Genomic DNA, 14,946 nt, shown 5'->3' with positions numbered 1-14,946 from the left:
AAAAAACAAAATTAGCTGATTAGCTATTTTTTAAATAATTTTTTAATGTTTATTTTTGAGAGAGAGTGAGCACAAGCAAGGGAGGAACACAGAGAGAGGGAGACACAGAATCCAAAGGAGGCTCCAGACTCTGAACTGTCAGCTTTCAGCACTGAACCTGACGCAGGGCTCCAGCTCATGAACCCGAGATGACCTGAGCCAAAGTCAGATACTTAACCAACTGAGCCACCCAGGGGCCCCAATTAACTATTTTTAAAAGCTTAAAATCTTAACTACATTAATCTAAGAATGATATTTAAATGTAAACACGAGTACATAGATAACTAGCTCTTTCCACAGAAGTCTTTCTTTTTTTCTGTACTATAGACCTTCTATTTTATTTTGGAAATTCTGTCTGGCTCCAGCAGGACTATTTCAACACAAATTGGTGTTTGGTTTTAATGACTTGCTAGCTCCTAACTCCTGTTAATCATGGTTTCAGTTTGATTCAGATATTTGGGAGTCTATGTATTTACTGAACTTTTATAAAGTTCAGTAGCATTGTCCTTGACACAGAAGCTGCACAATGGGTGCCATGAGGTATGGGAAGGGAACTCATATTTCCATGAATGCCCCCTGTGGGCTAATTGCTCTTTTCAATGTGCTCCTCTGGACTTGCGTTTATTTATTATAAAATGGGGAGCTCAAGTAATGAAACCGTGCTGCTCTCCCAACCCAAAGATTCCTTCTTGATGAAACCAGGGAGAGTTTTGGCTGAGGTCTAACCCTATAAGCCTTCTATTTTTAGGCACCGTGGGAGAAATGTTATCTTAAAATGTGCTTGTTTATGTGCCTTAGCACATGAATAATCAGTTGAGTGTTAGGAGAATAACTACATCATTTTATAAGTGGGGATGCTGATGCTTCCCAGAGCTTTGTAGTATTTCACACATTTCAGATAGATAGAAGAGATTTGGTAACAGGTATCCTAACCTCAGGATAGATCCAAAAGCTACTGTGTTTTCCAATAAATCCCTAGGATGAATACTTATTTTTTTCATAAAAGTTCTGTAAATCTAGTGTTACACATCAAAGCTTTGCTCTGATTCAAGCAGTTATAATTTCGTGTGTGTGCTGGTCTACTAAGTATCTATAGGGTGCCAGAAGCCTGTGTAGGCCAGAGTTTCTCATTCTGCACCAATGATACTTTGGACTGGAAAATTCTCTGTTGTAGGGAGCCTGTCCTGGGCATCTCTAGCTCAACTGAATAGATGCCAGAAGCAGCTCCCCATCCCAGTTGTGAAAATAAAAAGTGTCTCAAGACATTGCCAGATGTTCACCGAAGGGCACAAATGTCCCTAGTTAACAGCCACTGGTTTAGTGCAAAGCGACCTTCTGTAGTGAGGACGTACAGGGCAGACAGATGCCAATATTTCTGAGTGGTTACATTATTTAAATGACAGTAAATCTTACTGAAAGGAATCTACATTTCCTCATTGAGTTGAATGTATCTATTTTGTCTAACTGCTCAATGTTCCTGACATATTCTGAGTGATGCAGTCATTCACTTCCTTACATAGGCAAACAATTCTTGCTACCCTTCCCAATTCTTGGGAAATCTCAGTAAGTTGTCAAAAGAAATGCAGAAGAGGGTTGCCTGAGTGGCTCAGTTGGTTAAGCATCCGACTTTGGCTCAGGTCCTGATCTCACAGTTTGTGACTTTGAGTCCCACATCAGGTGAGCTTGGGCTCTGCACTCTCTCTCCCTCTCTCTCTCATTCTGCATGTTGTGGGATTCTTTCTCTCTGCCCCTCACTCACTTGCATGCTTTCTCTCAAAAAGTAATTAATTAAAAATTATTTAAATAGGGATGCCTGGGTGGCTCAGTCGGTTAAGGGTCCGACTTCAGCTCAGGCAGGTCATGATCTTGCAGTTTGTGAGTTCGAGCCCTGCATCAGGCTCAGTGCTGATAGCTTGGAGCCTGGAGCCTGCTTCAGGTTCAGTTACTCCCTCTCTCTCTGCCCCTCCCCTGCTCATGTGCGCGCGCTCTCTCTCTCTCAAAAATAAATAAATGTTAAAAAAAAAAAAAAGAAAATAGATATGGATCCTTCTCTTATAGGACAATCCAACATTTAAACAAAATAAACAAAAATATAAATATTTAATGTATAATAGTGCTTAATGTTTTGAAGGAAAAAATAGGGTTGTATATGAGAGTAAATGGAGGGAGAATAATAAATTTTTTATGTATTAGAACGTGTTCAAATGAAAAACGATTTGACCTGTAGTATAACCAGATTTATGTAGCAAATTAAATACAATTTTTTCCTATGATTTATTTACTTATTCCACAGTATTCATGTTCATTGCCACTATAATGGCCCAGATATCAGGCTCACAAAAATGACCAACTTCCTGTCTTTGAGGAGATCCTAATTCAGTGGTTTACATAGTTACCAGTACCTCTCATTAAAAGAATTGCATACCAAAAAAAAAAAAAAAAAAAAAAAAAAAAAAAAAAACACCAAAAATATATCCTTTTCATTTTTCTTTCTTTTTCTTTTAGATGAAGATAGGCACTCGGGTTCTGTGCTCGCTGGAATTGTTAGGGTAAGAATGCCGTGATATTGCCTGTTTGGAAGTAATGTCGCTCTGGCAAGCAAATTCGAATCAGGAGGTCATCCTCAGCGCATCAACGTCAGCCCTACCACTTACCAGTAAGTGTTCTCTGACCTCCACCCTCTCCTGTCTTTGATAGTGCCTTGAGCTGACATTTGTCATTTGTGAGACCCTGTGGGGTTTTTTTTATCCTTTCACTCTCTGAGGTAATATGAATAGATCCACCCAGTCTGAAAGATAGCAATTGTGACGTAAATGTTTATTTGCACCCTGAGCGAGTGCATGAAGAGCCTGACTTGGTAAACAGCTTTGTCATTTCCCACAGTCATTGTCCTTCTGAGAAGTGAATGATAAGGGGCTGCGTCACAGAAGTCTTCACATTTTCAAAATGTTCCTCCACATTTATAAAAGTCAAAGGAATGAGATAGAAAAGACATTTTGTCTGCTTTTATTCTTTGGAATAATTAAGATAAATAATAACTCTAAAGATAAATACATACTGGGTACATAGTAAAACTTCAAATTCTATTTGTAGTCAATATAAGTCATCAGAATATGTTTTTATAGTATTTGGCTATATTCCCTATGCTGAAATTTTCATCTCTGTGAGTCATTTATTTTATATTGGAAGTTTAATCCTTCTTAATTCTCTTTATCTACTTTACCTATTCCCCCTCCCACCTCCCCTCTGGCAACCACCAGTTTGTTCTCTGTATTTAGACATCAGTTTGTCTTTTTTCTTTGTTTGCTTGTTAGATTCCACATAGAAGTGAAATCCTCTGGTATTTGTCCTTCCCTGTCTGACTTATTTCACTTAGTGTTCTACTTTCTAGGTCCATTAATGTTGTTGCAGATGGCAAAAGCACATTGGTTTTTAATGGATGAATAATTCCATTGTGGGTGTGTGTGTACACACACACACAGCGTATTTATCCATACATCTCTTGATGGACACTTTAGGTTGCTTCCATATATTAGGTATTGTAAATAATGCTGCAGTAAACATAGGGGTGCATATGTCGTTTTGAATTACTCTTTTCTTTTGCTTTGGGTAAACACCCAGTAGTAGAATTACTGGATCTTAGGGTATTTCTGTTTTTAGTATTTTTAGGAAACTCCACACTCTTCCACAGTGGCTGCACCATTTTTACATACCCACCAACAGTGCACAGGATTTCCTTTTCTCCACATCTTCTCCAACATGTGTTTTTTCCTTGTCCTTTTGATACTAGCAATTCTGACTGGTGTGATGTCTTATTATTTGTTTTGTTGTTTTGGAGGGTTGAGGTTGGTTTGTTGTTTTTTTTTTTTTTTTGGCATTTCCTTGATGATCAGTAATGTTGAGCATCTTTCCATATATCTGTTGGCCATGTACATGTATATTCAGGTCCTCTGCCCATTTTTAATCAGATTGTTTTTTTGTATATAAGTTATTTATATATTTTGGATATTAACCCTTTATCAGATCATTTGCAAATATTTTCATCTATTCTGTAAATTGCCTTTGTTTTCATTTTGCCATTTCACTGTTTCCTTTGCTATGCACAAGCTTTTTATTTTGGTGTACTCTGAAGTTTAGTTTCACTTTGGTTTCCCTTGCTTCAGTAGACATACCTAGAAAAATATTGCCAAGGCTGATGTCAGATTACTGCCTGTTTTCTTCTAGGAGTTTTATGGTTTCAGGTCTCCTATGTAGTCCTTTAATCCATTTTAAGATTATTTTTGAATATGGTGTACAAAATTGTCCAGTTTCATTATTTTTATGTACCTGTCCAGATTCCTCAAAAACATTTTTTGAAAATACTGTCTTTTCCCATTATATATTCTTACTCTTCTGTTATAGACTAATCAACCATATGTGTATAGGTTTATTTCTGGGCTCTCTATCCTCTTCCATTGACCTATGTGTTTTTTTTGGTGCCAGTACCATCCTGTGTTTATTGGTATAGGTCGGTAGTATGTCTTGAAATCTGAGATTGTGATACCTGTAGGTTTTGTTCTTTCTCAAGATGGCATTGGCTGTTTGAGAGCCTTTGTGGTTCTTTACAAATCTTACTAGTTCTACTAGTTCTGTGATAAATGCTGTTAGTATTTTGAAAGAGATTGCATCTAATCTATATATTGCTTTGGGTAATATGGACATTTTAACAATACTAATTCTTCACAACCATGCGCATGCTATACGTTTAGGTCTTTCACCTCCTTCATTAACTTTATTCCTAGGTATTATATCCTTTTGGTACAACTGTAAATTGGATTGCTTCCTTGAATTTTCTTTCTGCTACTTTTGAATTTCTGTATAAAAATGCAACACATTCTTTGTATTGATTTTGTATCCTGTAACTTGACTGAATTCACTTATCAGTTGTAATGGATGTTTGCAGTGCCTTTAGGGTTTTTTATATATAGCAACATGTCATCTACAAAGAGTGCTGGTTTTACTGCTTCCTTAGCAATTTGGATGCTTTTCATTTCTTTTTCTGTGGCTTCCAGGACTCCACTGAATAAAAGTGGCAAGAGTGGAACTCTTATTTTGTTCCTGATGTTAGAGGAAAGGCTCCTAATTTTTCACCATTGGATTTGCTGTGTACGGCCTTTATTATGTTGAGATATGTTGCTCTAAACCCACTTCACTGAGAGTTTTTATCAGAAAAGGATGTTGAAAATATCAAACGCTACATCTGCATATCTTTACATGACCATATGGTGTTTATCCTTTCTCTTGTTAATGTCATGTATCACACTGATTGACTTGCACATACTGAAAATACCTTTACATCCCTAGAATAAAACCCACTTGGTCATGATCAATTATTATTTGAATATATTGCTGAAATGGGTTTGTCGATCTTTTGAGGATTTTTACATCTATGTTCGCCTCTAGTTACTTGTTTGTTTGTTTTGCATTTTTCTTGTTGCTGTTATGTCTTCGGTCCACTCTTGCTATTTGCAGTAATGCTGGCCGTGTAGGATGGATTAGGAAGTTGGTTGACTACTGATTTAATCCGAATGCTACTAATTGCTCAATTCACATTTTCTATTTTCTTCCTGATTCAGTTTTGGAAGATTATATATTTGACTAAATTGTCCACTATTTGGGCACATAATTTTTCATAATATGCTCTTATAGTCCTTGCTATTTCTCCTCCTTCATTTATGATTTTATTTCAACCTCTTTCTTTTTTCTTAATGAATTTGGCTAAAGTGTTATCAAGTCTGTTTTTTCAGTCCCTATTTTGCTCATTTCTGCTCTAGTGTTTATGATTTCTTCTTCTAACCTTGGGTTTGTTCTTTTTTTTTTTTTTTCTTTTTCTTAGGTGTAAAACTAGGTTCTTTGAGAATTTTCTTATTTCTTAAAGTAGGCCTGATTGCTATAAAACTCCCTCTTACTGCATGCCAAAGATTTTGGACTGCTGTGTGTTCATTTTCATTTGTCTCCATGTTGTTTGTTGATTTCTCCTTTGATTTCTTGGTTAACTCATTCATTTTTGAGTAGTATGTTGTTTCACCTCCACCACGTATTTGTGGGCATCTTCCAGATTTGTTTCTTATAATTGACTTCTAGTATCATATTGTGGTGGTTGGAAAACATTTTTCATATGCACTAAATATTCTTATATTTACTGAGACTTACTTTATGGCCTATCATGTAATTTATCCTCAAAAGTGTTCCATGTGCACCTAAAAAGAATATGTACTCTACTGTCAGGGGATGGAATGTTCTGTGCATTTGTCAAGTTCATCTGATATAATGTGTGTTTCAAAGCCACTCTTTCCTTGTTGATATTCTATGTGGATGATTTATTCACTGATGTGTAAGTGGGGTGTTAAAACCCCCTTCTATTATCGTATTACTGTCAATTTCTATTTATATCTGTTAATATTTGTTTTATGTACTTTAATGTTCCTACATTATGTGCATAGGTATTTGTAATTTTTATATCCTCTTGATGTATTGTTCTATTCATCGTCATCATATAGTGCCTTTCATTGTCTCTTGCTACATCTTTCTTTTTAAAACCTATCTTGTCTGATATGAGAATTGCTACACTGGCCCTTTGTGCACTTTCATTTGCCTGGTGTGTGTGTTTGATCCCTTCACCTTTAGTCTGTATGTTTATAGGTTTGAAGTGAGACAGTTGTAGGCAGCATATGATGGGTATTACATTTTTTTTTAATCCATTAAACCATCCTATAATGTTTTGATTGGAGCATTTAGACCATTTACATTTAAAGTAATGATTAGTAGGTATACACCCTAATTGTTTCCTTGTTTTCATAGTTTTCTGTTCGTTTCTTCTCTTGACTTTTTCTGGTTAGATGGCTTTGCTTAGTGTTATACTTGACTATTTTTTTGTGTAACTATTATAGGTTTTTGATCTGTGGTTACCATTGTTGTCATATATAACTTTTTTCAATGTTCTTTTATGTTTATTTTTCAGAGAAAGAGAGACACAGAATCCAAGGCAGGCTCCAGGCTCTAACCCATGAACTATGAGATCATGACCTGAGCCACCCAGGCACTGCTGTGTTCATAATAACTTCTGAAGTGTCTAGCAGTCTATTAAGTTCAAACACATAGCACTAAATTTTTACTCACCCTCCATGTTTTTTGTATGTGATGTCACATTTTACGTCTTTTTATTTGTGTATTCTTGGACTAATATTTGTAGATACAATTGATTTTTAATCACTTTCATGCTTTAACCTCCATACTGGCTTTAAAAGTGGTTAATCAATCTAGGGGCTCCTGGGTGGCTCAGTCCACAATCTCGAGGTCCGTGAGTTTGAGCCCCACGTCGGGCTCTGGGCTGATGGCTCAGAGCCTGGAGCCTGCTTCCGATTCTGTGTCTCCCTCTCTCTCTTCTGCCCCTGCTTCCGATTCTGTGTCTCCCTCTCTCTCTGCCCCTCCCCCGTTCATGCTCTGTTTTCTCTCTCTCAAAAATAAATAAGCGTTAAAAAAAATTTTTTAAGTGATTAATCTATTTTTACCATATATATTTGCTTTACCTGTGAAATTTTTCCATTTCATGAATGTCATATTCCTAATTATGTCCTTTCCTTTACATTTAAGGAATTCTCTAATATTTTGTAGAAGGCTGGTTTAAAGATGATGAATCCTTTAACTTCTGTTTGGGAAACTATGTCTCTTTCTGTTCTGATAGCCTTGCTGGATCCAGTATTCTTAGTGTTTTGTTTTTTTTCTTTTAGCACTCTGAGTATGCCACTCCCTTGTGGCCTGCAAAGTTTCTGCTGACAAGGCAGCTGATGGCCTTATGGGAATTTCACTTGTATGACCTCTTTTTGTATTGCATCTGCTAACATTTTCTCTTTATTATTACTACTATTTAATCGTTATTTGTCATTTTGTAGGCCTCCTGGTATCTTTGTGGTTCCTGAACCTGGATGTATGTGTGTTTTCTTCCCCAGATTCAGAAAGCTTTCAGCTATTTTTCTTCTACGTTTTTCCCCTTCGGAGACTCGTTATGTGTGAATGTTATTACACTTGATGTTGTTGAGTTCCCTTAACCTTTCCTCATTTAATGTTATTTTTTTTCTTTTTGCTGATCCATTCTTCTGCATCCTCTTATCTGCTACTGATTCCTTATCTGTGAGGTTATTTTTTCTATTTTCCTATTGTTGAAATTCTCACTTATTTCATCCACTCTTCGCAAGTCCAGCGAATATCTTTATCAGGGATATTGCTTATCTCTGTTTCATCTAGCTTATTTTAGTGATTGTATCTTGTTCTTTCATTCCTGTGTCTCATTTTGCCTAACTCTTTATGTATTAGGTAAGGTGTATCTCCTGGTGTTTAAAGTAGTGGCCTTGTGTAGAAGAGGGCATGTGGTGTCCTATAGTAGTCCCCCTGGTCACTACAACCAGGTGCTCCAGGGATGTCCCCTCTGTGGGCTGCACCATGATTGTCTCTATCCCAGCCTGTTGCAATGACTAGCTTTGGTTGCTGTTGTGTACTCCGGCGTAGGGGGGTAGGGGGGTTAGTGTTCTCACTGTTGAGCTCATTTAGTGGGCAAGGTTAGAAGTACAGCTGACTGTCTTCAATTGAGATTTCTGCAACAACTGACATCAAAGGGAAGGGCTTTCTCCCTGCAAGTCTCATAGATTCTTATTGGTGTATGGGGCTAGTGGCCTACATTTAGCATATCTGCCACAGCTGTTGGAACGCTGAATGGGGCTTACAGCCTCTGCAGACACTAAGCCACCAGGATGGTGGAACTGAGGGCACTGTGGTGTGCAGCTATCTCATCCCCTCTCCCCAGGGTAGGAGTCACTTTGGAGTGGTACTTGTCCCTGCTGGAGCTCCTTACAGGGTGCCTGCTAAATTGAATGGGTTGAATACCCGTAGCCAGAAAGGAATGTGGAAGCTGAGTGTACAGTAGCAAAGTAGATGGAGAGTGTTATCATTGGTTCCTGCAAGTTTCCACCTACCTGAGTCTGGGAGAGGAAGAAAAATGATACTCAACAAGCACTTTTTTCTTCCTTGAGAAATCTCCTCAAGATCTCTGCCCCTCCAGAACACATTCCAAGAGTAGTAAATCTCATTCACATATATCTCAAAACTCTTTTAAACTGCTGTTTCTGTGTTCTCTCAGAGTACAGATATTCTGAGTTTCTAACTGCCCTCTATGCTTCTGACATACCATACCTTCCATTTATAGTTAGTCTCAATGGAAGTTTCGTTCCCAACTGCAGCTCCGCCCCTCCTTCCCTGGTCATTTTCTGAGTCAGTTATAGAGATGTAGCCATTATCTTAGTGTGTCGTCTTTGGGCTGAGATGAACTCAGGATCCTCTTGCTTTGCCATCTTCTCTGAATTTCCCTTGATTTGTAAAATTATATCTAAAAGCAAACACCTGAGACAGAAAATGTGAATGTAGAGGATAGTAAACAAAATGGTGACATTTTCAGCCTTTTGATACATCTGTAGAGAGAGAACTTAGTCTTTTAGATGAAAGATATATATAGAGATATAAGATAGATACACACACACAGATTTCTGAGGTGGTAAGAAAGGAAACAAATTTCAAATATAAACTCAAGGGAAAGTTGCATAAGAACTCCCTGTCATTTAAGGGGTACTTATATAAGGGTTTAACCTCTTTCAAATTTCTTCCATTTTTTTTTTCTAACACAATTCTTTATTTTACGATTTTCCATGTTAAAAAAATGACATGTAAAGAATTAACTGTGGAGTTGATGCCCTGAACTGAGACTGGATACATGTATCTGGCTTTACTTACACATAAACAATAACGGAAACCTTGCAAGCCATATAGGATCTGTGTATTTCAATGCTGTTTCTATCATAATCTTTTCACATTGGAGTTTGTGACGGTCCTTGGTGGTTAATAATAAGGCCTTCAGGCTTGAACCATTTCAACTAAAACATTTTATTTTATTATCTGTCTCCATCCCTCTCAAAGAAAACCAATGGAGCCATGGTCAGACACATTGAGCTGCCAATATGGATAGATTCTAAAAGATACTTTTTCTGATTGGGCCCAAATACTGTCATTTCTACTAATACTTTATACAAAATATTTTTACATTTTACCAAAAAAAAAACTTTACTTTCTCTTTCCCCCCCCCTCCTTTTCTTTCAACAACCATTTGTTGAGAAACTCCTAAATTCCAGGCACTAACATTACAAGGATAAATAGCATAAATATCATCTCTGCCCTGAGGGACAAGACCAGAGACTAAATGATAAATGTACCTGAGGAAAACAAAGTAATTTAAACAGACTAGTGGTGAGGTGAAGAGACCCTTATTAGAGCAAGAGGAGGAGTGGACTAACACAAAGCTGTTACATCATGTTAAGAGGTTTCAGCCTAATCCTAAATGTGAGGAAGATATTGAAGACTTTTAAGCAGAGGAGTGACTTGACCAGATATATGCTTTAAAAATCACGATGATGGTGGGAAAGGAGAATAGATTAGGTGGTGCATAGGGGCAGCAACTCCATTGATTGAAAGCAGGTAATCTTACCCACAATTTCATTGATGGCAGCACAGCTTAGCTATACTGCAGCTCCTAACCTTTTGCTATTTCAACTTGTCTTCCCAAGCTTCAGAAGAACAGTTGGACTTAGTGACCTTTGACATCCATATAAATCTGGATACCATTAAAGACAATGCACCTGAGGTCCTGGCAATGATCTCAGTAGACTGGGTTTTCAGATTGTGGATCAGTTGCTTTAGCCTGTGCTAATCTGCAGAGATGAGATACCTACCACGTGATTTATGAACCCACAAGTGTGGAGTGTGCGCCTTTCCTTTCCCAGGACACTGAAAGTGAAAACACCAGGATTGCGTTCTCAACAACATTCCCTACAAGGAGGCAAAATTGCAATTTTTAGAGCAAATGAAACTTGCAAAAATAAAACGAAGTTCACCTCCTGAGAGCTTGAAATTTCCAGTTTTCTTCCTGTAGAATGTTCCCTACTGTCTGGTTATCTAGAAATCTTCGGAGAGGTTTATATTCACATTATTTTTAGTAAGACTATATGATTATCATAAACATGGAGAGTGTGAATTATTTGCGTATTATGAGGAACTGAAATAATTTCTGACTTATGCATTCCAAACACATTTTGCGAAACTGCTGAACTTTTACAAATATTTTGGAGTAGTAAAAATTAAAAGGAATACTCATGACCCACCACTAGTTTAATACTTTAATATATTTACCTCAGATATTACTTACTAAACTTTTCCTTTGGAATTTTTACTCCCTTTCATTGATTGCGACAGACACCACCAGGAAATTGGTATATTTCAAAGTTCACTGTTTTATACATTAACGTTCTCCAAAATATCCAGAATTAGAATTTTATATTTTTATTTGCATGAGTGACATCTCATTATATGAAAAAATTTCTAACATTTTTATTTTTAAAACTTTCATAAAGAGCGATTCATGATAAGCTTAGGTTCATCTATTGCAACATTCCATTCAATGTCTACACTATATTCTAACATTTACTCACACCTGTTCCTCTATTGATCAACATCTGTTCTTTCCTAATTCTTAACTATGAGAAAGTGTTCCTATGAACATTATTGTACCTGTAATTACTTAAACTCACTTTACATTTCATGTCATAGAAATTGAGTTTCTTATACAAGACTGGAATTAGAGTATCTACTTCAAATTTTGTAGACATAAGGAATAACATTTTAAAAATCACAGCTACAACTTCTATATTGTAAGCTTCACTTTTTTAGACTTCGAGTGTGAGTCATCTTAATGCATACAGCAATGGCCAAGAACCATTCCTTCCCCTTCTTCCCTAGAGCAGTTGATCACTTGTTTTAGTTGTGGAAAAAAAGGTAGCCAGTGAGTTAAGTTTCCATATTTGATGTTTCCCTCCTTTTCTCTAATAAATGTGAATTTTATATTCATCTTTATTCCCACACACACCAGTTTTGAACGAATGTACACATAATAAACACTTGTCTTGAACTGTTGTTACCCACCTTCGAAACTAGGAGAATCGATTTTATTTAGGAAAGCGATACAACTTCAAGTTTCTTTCAACTGTCCCTTACGGTACTTGTTGACTATCGGTCTCGTGCCGGTATTTAGCCTTAGATGGAGTTTACCACCCGCTTTGGGCTGCATTCCCAAGCAACCCGACTCCGGGAAGACCCGGGCCCGGCGCGCCGGGGGCCGCTACCGGCCTCACACCGTCCACGGGCTGGGCCTCGATCAGAAGGACTTGGGCCCCCCACGAGCGGCGCCGGGGAGTGGGTCTTCCGTACGCCACATTTCCCGCGCCCCACCGCGGGGCGGGGATTCGGCGCTGGGCTCTTCCCTGTTCACTCGCCGTTACTGAGGGAATCCTCGTTAGTTTCTTTTCCTCCGCTGACTAATATGCTTAAATTCAGCGGGTCGCCACGTCTGATCTGAGGTCGCGTCTCGGAGGGACGCGCGCGCGCGCGCACGCACGCCAGGAGGAGCCCCGCGAGGCCAGGGGCGGAGGGGCGACGAGAGGACCGGAACGCCGGCCCCGGGAAGAGGCCGCGCTCCGCAACCCGCCCGGTTCTCCGGCCGACACCCAGCGACGCAAAACCCCAAACGCAACGCCCGAGCCGCCCCCCCCAACCGACGACCCCCCCACCACCCCCAACGCACCCAAACAACCCCCTCCCCTCCAAACCCTCCGCGAGGGAGGGAGGGAGGGAGAGAGGGAGCGAGAGCGCGCGGGGAGGGGAGAGAGCCGGGTGGGGAGGGGGGACGGGGAAGGTAAGGGTGCGCACGCGGGACGGACCGGCGGAACGGCGGGCGGGCAGGCGGGAGCACGGGCCGGCGGCACAGGCGGGAGCCCTGCCGGGGTTGGAAGGCGGAGGGGGCGGAGGAACGGGGGGTTGGGCAGGGCCGAGGCGCGGGACGCGCCGCCTCGCGACGACCCCGGAGGGGGAAACGCGGCGAGCAGCGCGGGGTCGGGGGAGCGAGGGGGGGGAGGCGGGCGCGGGCGCGGGGGGGGGTCCGAGCGCGGCGGTCGCCCCCGACCGCCGGCCCTTTTCCCCCCGACGCGACACACCCGGCCTTCCCCCCCCCAACACGTCCCCACGTGCACCGCGCTCCCGCCGCGGCCCCGGGCCGGGCCCGGCGGACGGCGCGGCACGCCTCCAACCACGGAAACCCCCGCGGAGAACCACACCCCCCCCCCGCGACAACGCGGGCTCGGGGCACGCGGTGCGGCGCGGCCGCAACCCGGGGGGAAGCGCGCAGCGGCGGGCGACGCCGCGGCGTCCCGCGGGCCGCCGCCGGGGCACGCATCCCCGGGGCGCAGCCCCGCGCGCGACTCGGCCTCGGCGCGAGCCGCCCCGACAGGGCAAAGGGGGGCCGGGATCGCCAGCGGGGAGCGGGGGCGGGGCCGCGGCTCGGGCCCCGGACGCACAGCCGCGGACCGGGAGAGGAGGGGGCCGCGGCCGGACCGCCGCGGTCGCCGCCCGGGGCAAGGCGGCGAGACCGACGACGGCGCTCCGGATCCGCGCCTCCAACCCCCCACGACGGCCCAACGGGACCGCGCGGCACGGGGCACCGCGAAAACCCTCCCGAGACCCGGGCGGCGATCCCAAAGACCGCGTGCGGCACGAGGGATCTCCCCCAGAGGGAACCGCGGCGGCAGCCGCGGCCCTCAGGCGCGAGCTCTCCTCGCCCTTCCCTTTTCTCGCGGGCGGCGACCGGCCGCGGCCTCTCCTCCCCCCTCCCCACTACCTTTCCCCCCCCCAACCACCCCCCGCCACCGCCCCACGGGCGCCGGCCCCCAAGCCCCCCCCATCCCACACCCTCCCACGTCCCACACACACGCCACCGCCGAGCGGACCCGGCGGGGCAAGGCGGGGGCGGGGGGGGGGGGGCTGAGGGAGGCGGCGGGGACCGGACACACGGGGCCGGGGAGGGGGCGGGGAGGAGGAGGAAGGAAGGAAGGAAGGAGGGAGGGAGGGCGGCAGCCACCGTCGTCTGCACTTAGGGGGACGGAGGGCCCCGCGGCCAGGACGACCCTCTCCCCGGCCCGCGGACGACCCCGCACACCGTACCGCCGCGCAGGCGGGCGTGGCGGGGCGCCCCCGGGCGGGGCGGGCGCCGGCGGGGCGGGCCCTGCGAGGGAACCCCCAGCCGCGCCTTACCCCCGGGAGAGACACCCAACCCGGGGGAGGCGATTGATCGGCAAGCGACGCTCAGACAGGCGTAGCCCCGGGAGGAACCCGGGGCCGCAAGTGCGTTCGAAGTGTCGATGATCAATGTGTCCTGCAATTCACATTAATTCTCGCAGCTAGCTGCGTTCTTCATCGACGCACGAGCCGAGTGATCCACCGCTAAGAGTCGTACGAGTTTTTGTGATCGCCGGGAGGGCCAACCCCGAAAAGGGGCGCCCCCCCAACCTGGCACAGCACATCCCCGAAGGGTGCCTCCGGCCGGCCAGCGAGAGACGACAGACACCAGACTCCGAGAGGTCGGAAGGGTTGGAAAAGACAGGGCAAGTCCGGCAGCCCGCCGTCCGCCACGCGGACGCGCGGGGCGAGCTCGGAACAACCCCACAGGCGCCCAGGGGGTTCCCGCCTGTCCCCTCCCCCCACACACACCCAAGGGACACGGGGCGCACGCACACGCACCGCCCGGCACCCGCCGGGCAAGCCCCCTCCCGGCAACCGGGGAGGGCCGTGGCGTGGGCGCAAGCGCGGCGGCACCCCGGCCTGGGGCGGCGGGGGGCGGGCAGCGGAGTCTGGGGGAGACACGGGAAGACCAGCCTCCACGGCTCCCCACGGGCCCGACCGCCCCCGACCCGAGGCGGACGGGCGACCCCCCAAGGGTCTTTA

At 44.0% G+C, this 14,946-nt stretch overlaps 1 non-coding gene and 1 pseudogene across 1 annotated transcript; one reads left to right on the top strand and one right to left on the bottom strand.

The window, feature by feature from the left end:
- The window catches only part of LOC123604226, a 73,419-nt pseudogene extending 60,964 nt beyond the window's left edge, over positions 1 to 12,455 (top strand).
- A 1,846-nt stretch (positions 12,456 to 14,301) lies between these two features.
- LOC123604718 lies at positions 14,302 to 14,454 on the bottom strand. Its single transcript, XR_006715453.1, has one exon. It is a non-coding gene; the product is annotated as a 5.8S ribosomal RNA (ribosomal RNA).
- Between the last annotated feature and the right edge of the window lie 492 nt (positions 14,455 to 14,946).

This window comes from Leopardus geoffroyi, chromosome E1, assembly GCF_018350155.1.
Source record: "Leopardus geoffroyi isolate Oge1 chromosome E1, O.geoffroyi_Oge1_pat1.0, whole genome shotgun sequence".
In the NCBI taxonomy this organism is placed as follows: Eukaryota; Metazoa; Chordata; class Mammalia; order Carnivora; family Felidae; genus Leopardus; species Leopardus geoffroyi.
The sequence above is the reverse complement of the archived record's forward strand: the minus strand, read 5'-3'. Positions and strand labels throughout refer to the sequence as shown.